Source organism: Capsicum annuum, chromosome 10 (assembly GCF_002878395.1).
Source record: "Capsicum annuum cultivar UCD-10X-F1 chromosome 10, UCD10Xv1.1, whole genome shotgun sequence".
In the NCBI taxonomy this organism is placed as follows: Eukaryota; Viridiplantae; Streptophyta; class Magnoliopsida; order Solanales; family Solanaceae; genus Capsicum; species Capsicum annuum.
In genome coordinates this window covers 73,266,821-73,272,820 of record NC_061120.1, presented here as the reverse complement: position 1 = coordinate 73,272,820, position 6,000 = coordinate 73,266,821, and positions in this window count along the sequence as shown.

Here is a 6,000-nt window from a genome sequence, read left to right as displayed (position 1 = left end):
AGTATACTAAGTTCAGTATCTTTTAGTTAGGAGTAGAATTCAACACCGAGTGAACCCAAGGATGGAGGCTCATCTGCCAGTAGAGGGTGTGATCTCTAGAAGCAATCCTTACATTCCCAAACTACGTATCCAGTGTAGTTTGAGGCATCAAACCTGCCAGTTGAGGGTTGATGAGGTGTTTTAACCTGCCAGATGAGGGTTCCACCATTCTTATTAGAGTGCCTGCCAAATGAGGGTAACTCTTTAGTGTCTTTACCCATGACACGGTACTGACAGGCTTCCAACTGGGGTCACAAGTTAGACACCAACTCAGTTATCTTATCTTATTTGGGGCATATCGGTTAGATGATTACCTCCCACAGTTTTAGTCTCATTCTCCATAATAGAACTCAATTCAGTAATACAAAATAAGGATTATCAGATATTGTCAATCAGTATCAGTAACTCAGTTAATAGTAACTTGAGATATCAATTATTCAGTATCAAAACTTAAGACTTAGCTTCAGACAAGCTTAGTCATAATATTTATTTATATTTACATTAGTGCATACTTACTTTTTACAGCAGGATATGTTATCCATGTACTCTCATGTTCAGTTACTCTATATCATGCAGTCAGTTATTGTTCATTCATATGAAACCTTGTATTCAGCCTTACCTCATCGAGTATACCAATACATTCCTCGTACTGACACATACTTTTTCTTTGTACTATAATATCTCATATCATAGGTTCGGACACTCAAGTTCCCGACCACGCATAGATTGACTCAGATTCAGCTAGCAGTAGTAGATTAGCAGTGAGTCCTCATCATTCAAAGATATTCTTTTATTTTATTATTTCAGTAGACTCGGTATTTTAGTAGATGGAGTTAGTTAGGGGATTGTCACAGCAAATCCACTTTCAGATAGTTTCAGTTAGAGGCTTTTCCAACTAGTTTTTAGTCAGTGTTCAATTTTATAGATTGTTATTTCAGACGATATAATTTATCAGTATTTCTAATGTTTTAAACCTTATGGCATTTCAGCCTATTATTCCATATTTATTACAGTATCATGTTTCAGTGCTCATAGTAGATACCGGTCATTGGTTAGCTTATGGTCTTTTGGGGTTGTAAGCACCGTGTAGCTTCCAGGGTATTGATCCATGGAGTTACAGTCACTTAGTTGACGGCTCATCAACTTAGTTGTCACCTAGTTGACAAGTCGTGAACTTCGTCATTACTTTTTTGCAGTAAGGCACTCCGAAGTAAAATGAGCACAATTTCTACTTCGACATCGGATTAATTTGAAACTGGATGCGTTGGAAAGAGGACTCAAAGACATTTATTTTGGTATATAGAAGGACACGTAACTCATTATATACTAGGAGTAATGGTATTTGAAATTTGACACAAGGTGAAAAGTTTAATAAAACTTAATCGATAGAAATGTTTTCAACTTGTCTTTGAGTTAGGTAATATTTGTGACCTAAATTTATATCCAAAGGCATTTCCACACTATAGAATTGATCATAACATATATATTAACAAAAAATCATTGGCTTCGGGTCTATATAGGTAGGAACTACAGTTTGAAAACTAGCCCAAAAAATGCAGGGCATTACATTATTTTCCCCTTGGAATCATTCATCCTAAAATAATGGGTAGGATTTTGTTGAAGCTATAGAAGTATGAAATAATGGATGTAATCTCACATTAGGAATTTCATTTAGCTCAATGAAACATACGTAGTCATTTAAGAAGATCTTTCTGGAATCACTAAGTAAATTGTGTAACCAAAAATCATGAGGTAACGAAACTTGACATCGATATGATTTTGGCATGTGTTTTATGGCACAAGATTAAAACATTGTAAGGCATGAATCTTTCTAAGAATCATTGTCCTGATTAAGATTGGTACAATACATGCGTTGAGATTGATATTTTTGCGACACATAAGAATAGAATTGAAACATTCTCTACCTCAAATGATACGTCTAGTAGGCTTTAATTTTGTTTACGATGCTTCTCCACTATGATTTAAACTTTGAATACCACATTTCAACATCCCAAATCTTATAATTCCCCATTCAATATATAACTACAAGAGATTGAGTCTAGCTGCATTATACTTCCATGGTGAAACCTAACCCGGAGTAAAAAGTTGCCATCTTAAGCTTTGGGACCCCATAATCTACCTTACTTTAAGAACATTTCTCCATCTTATCACTATAATTGAACAACCTTCTTCCTTAAATCAAGAAGTACTAACCACATAGTTCATGGGTTTCTATCTTCATCAATCACCACATTCAAGCCTATCATTACTCTACCCACTTCATAGATCTCCCCACTATGACCAGTAATTTAATCGCTCACTCAAAGATTTTCACTATTTATATCTGCTTTCTAACTATTTTACGTAATGAAAGTTTGTCTCCTTCTTCCCCCGTTCACCTATAACCTTAGCTAAAGAAATCATCACAAAATTTTCACATTCAAGAACATCTACTCCCTTACATAAAACATCACTACTCTTCCATAACTACTATCATACTATCTTACGGTGGATCATTGACGGACCCAAGCATGAGCATCAAGAAAAGAGAGTGACACTATTCGACTATAACTTATACTTATTGAACTACTCAAGGAGGAACATGAGGTGAATATATGATTGAATAGACACGAAGGGCTTCATGAATCAAGTGTATAGATAGTAAGTAAAGAGTTATTCGGCATAACAAAACACAACATGATTTCTTAGGACAGACCACAGTGAGAGGCATGGTTGTACGTACATGAGCTATATGACATAAAGCCAAAATTTTTGTAGTTAACAACTAAGACACGGATTGATACTTGACACGATTGACCCTTATTTGAATAACTAAAATTTTCCATGAGTTAGCTAAACTTTATCACTTTAGATAATTCATAGAATGAATCAGTGACATATATAAATATATTTTCTTAGGACCAAGCATGCTGTGAGACATATATCTTTATGGATCATAAGTAATATAACATATGGCTTGAATACTTGAAGGATTGGGTCATTGACATACATTATTTCTTCTAGTTTGGAGGTCGGAGCATGACATAAGTTACATAGAGAGCTCAAACCTTAGGCATAAGCAAGACATAAATACATAAGACATTGGTAGATGTCCATTCAAATTGAAGTACGAGGACCTTGCCTGAATATGAATTGATTTATCATGGTTCTTACTTGAAACTTGACACCACAAGAAAATTTGGGAACTACTTTAATCCAACATCTCCCGCTTAGATCAATGTCATACTTCTAGACTTATGAACATAACCTCACATCAAAATATTTAGCCACAACTCTCAACACAAAAAAGACATCACCATAAACTTAAACTCTAAATTCTCCCGTACTCTAAAGGCCTCACTTTCTGAAAATGCTGCTCTTAACTTTCGCTAGCCTTTATAGCCATCACTCTACAACTCCCACTCTCATAAGTGTGAGCATCCACACTCTTTATCACAAAGGAGGTATCAATATACACATGAACACAAACTCCCCTCAATAATTTTAATATAAGGATACTAAATTCATTCTAAAACATCCCCTTCAGGGACACTAATCTTAATCTCCTCTAACCGCCAAAGTCATCAACTTACGACTACCATTATCATAGGTATAGACCCCCATTCTTCTAAACACTTAACACTACATCATCAATTCCTTAGAATACTAGCATTACACCTCTAATCACACAACTTACAACTCAACAAAATTTGTAAAACTACACCAAAGGTGCATATTGCCTACCTATATCTCCTTAGTTCAAATCTAAAGAACACCATAAAACAACTTTCCAAACTTCTTCATACTACAAGATTCAAGAACAAAATCTAGGTACACGTGACACTCGTATACATGATGCCTTATTTATCAACATGCTACCTCGGGGTTCAACTAATTCCTATATACTCATGTTCTTATCAACTTAGTGACTCAACCATGATTCATCGGCCTAAAACTATTCTCATGTATACATATACATCACAATTGGCCACTCATTATTCAACAAGCTTCCAACCTATGCTATTCACAAATCATATCAAGCACAACTAATTCTTTCCCACAAAACATACATCATTAATCTTAAGCTACTATCCTTTTCACCACATACCACATCTAAAGTTCAAGCCTATAGTCTACAATCAACCATCAATAAAGCATGCCCCTTACTATTCTAGTCCATCAAGTTGGGGAATTTCACTTAAATACTACCTACAATCACATCCTCTCTATGACATACTACTACACCTCATAATCCACTACATACCTTTTCACATTAAGTAGACTTACCCATGCATACATTCACACTATCACCAAATTCCATAAATACCAATGAGTCTCTACCCATAATATATTAGCTAGTCTACCCCTTCCCATTCACAACCTATAACCGATTTCTATAACTATCATAACTTTCCACTCTAGGCTCTTTCCCTAATTTGAATCAATAATAATCATAGCCAAAAATTTCCTTCACAAACTACCATACAATCTATAAATCTTTCTATAACATTAGCCAAGAACCATAAAAAGAAAAACCACCCCGCAATCAAAGGGTTATAGAACTAAAACAACATATTTATGCAAAAGTCACCCTCACTCTAACCGCTAACCTTATGACTTTATGTCACCAAATTCTGGACCATCTCACCACCAATAGGTCGTGACACTTTAGCATATACTACTACTCGGGTGGAAATACAGTTCCATAATTTTTATATGCATTATTATCCTTATGCATGACATCGATAATAAGAATTTTATAAAAGAAGACTGAATACACTCTATACCTCAGGATAAAAAGCATGATTTCATTAGAATAATGGTATACACTCGAATCAATACACCTTGAAGTACTAATGGACTCCTCTTAAGTCCTTATGCCATCTCATAAATTTATGGATAGCTCAATCAGAGAGAACTACATTACTGGAGGAGCTACACTCTTAGATATGTATCGCCTCGACGATGAGGCATAGCCTATGAAATTAGAATAAGGAAGGAATTTGGATAACTTTCTTATGGACAATGCTATAGCACGAACTAGAGTATGAAAGAATAAGAAACAATTCCTAAATGCTTGGTACCCGCTTGATTATAAGTATAGTGCACAACACACCCATAAGCAAGACTCAACTAGACACGACTTCGCCGTCACCCTAGGACCATAAACCGTGCTCTGATACCAATTTTGTCATGACCTGAACCGAGGCCCTAGACGTGAAGACCATCCCAAATTGTGAAGGTTCGAGAGCCCTTCTCTAACTGGAAATCTTATACACAATTCATATATTGTAAGGAAAATGCAAAAAAACATGACAAGACAAAAACATGGTTATTCTTTTACTTCAACTGAACAATACAAAAATGAGTTCATGAAATATTCAAAAACACCTGACACTAGTCTGCAAAATCCTCATAAACACTACTATCTAAATACTAGGACAAGGCCCCCAGTCGGACCATAAACTAAAATAAAATATCAATGTCAAATCAATAAGGTCTTCTAAAATAAGGGAGGCTCATAAATTGTAACTTTGGACAACCAAATCTTATGCTTAGCAGGACCCCGAGACTATGTCTTAGATCTAGAAATATATGGGGTCAATTCAGATGTACTGATACACAGAGCAATCCATAATAATGTATTTATATATAACATAAGTGAGAGAAATTCTTAAAATATTTTACATATAATATATGAAAACACATGGGCACAGTTCAAAGACTTTGAAATATGTCTTTGAAACCACGACTCACTCTTTTTCTTCCTTCTGAGCTAGGTGGTACACCCTATAAGTCTATGACCACATGGGCTATATGGAGTCCGAACTTGACTCGGCAGCTAAGCCCCCAACCCAAGTTTGCTGTAAGGGTTGGAGTTTCTAATTTTGATACGCCACAGGGTACTAGGACAATATGTAATCTCTCTTAGGGACATAATAACCCATGTCGGCAAAACAC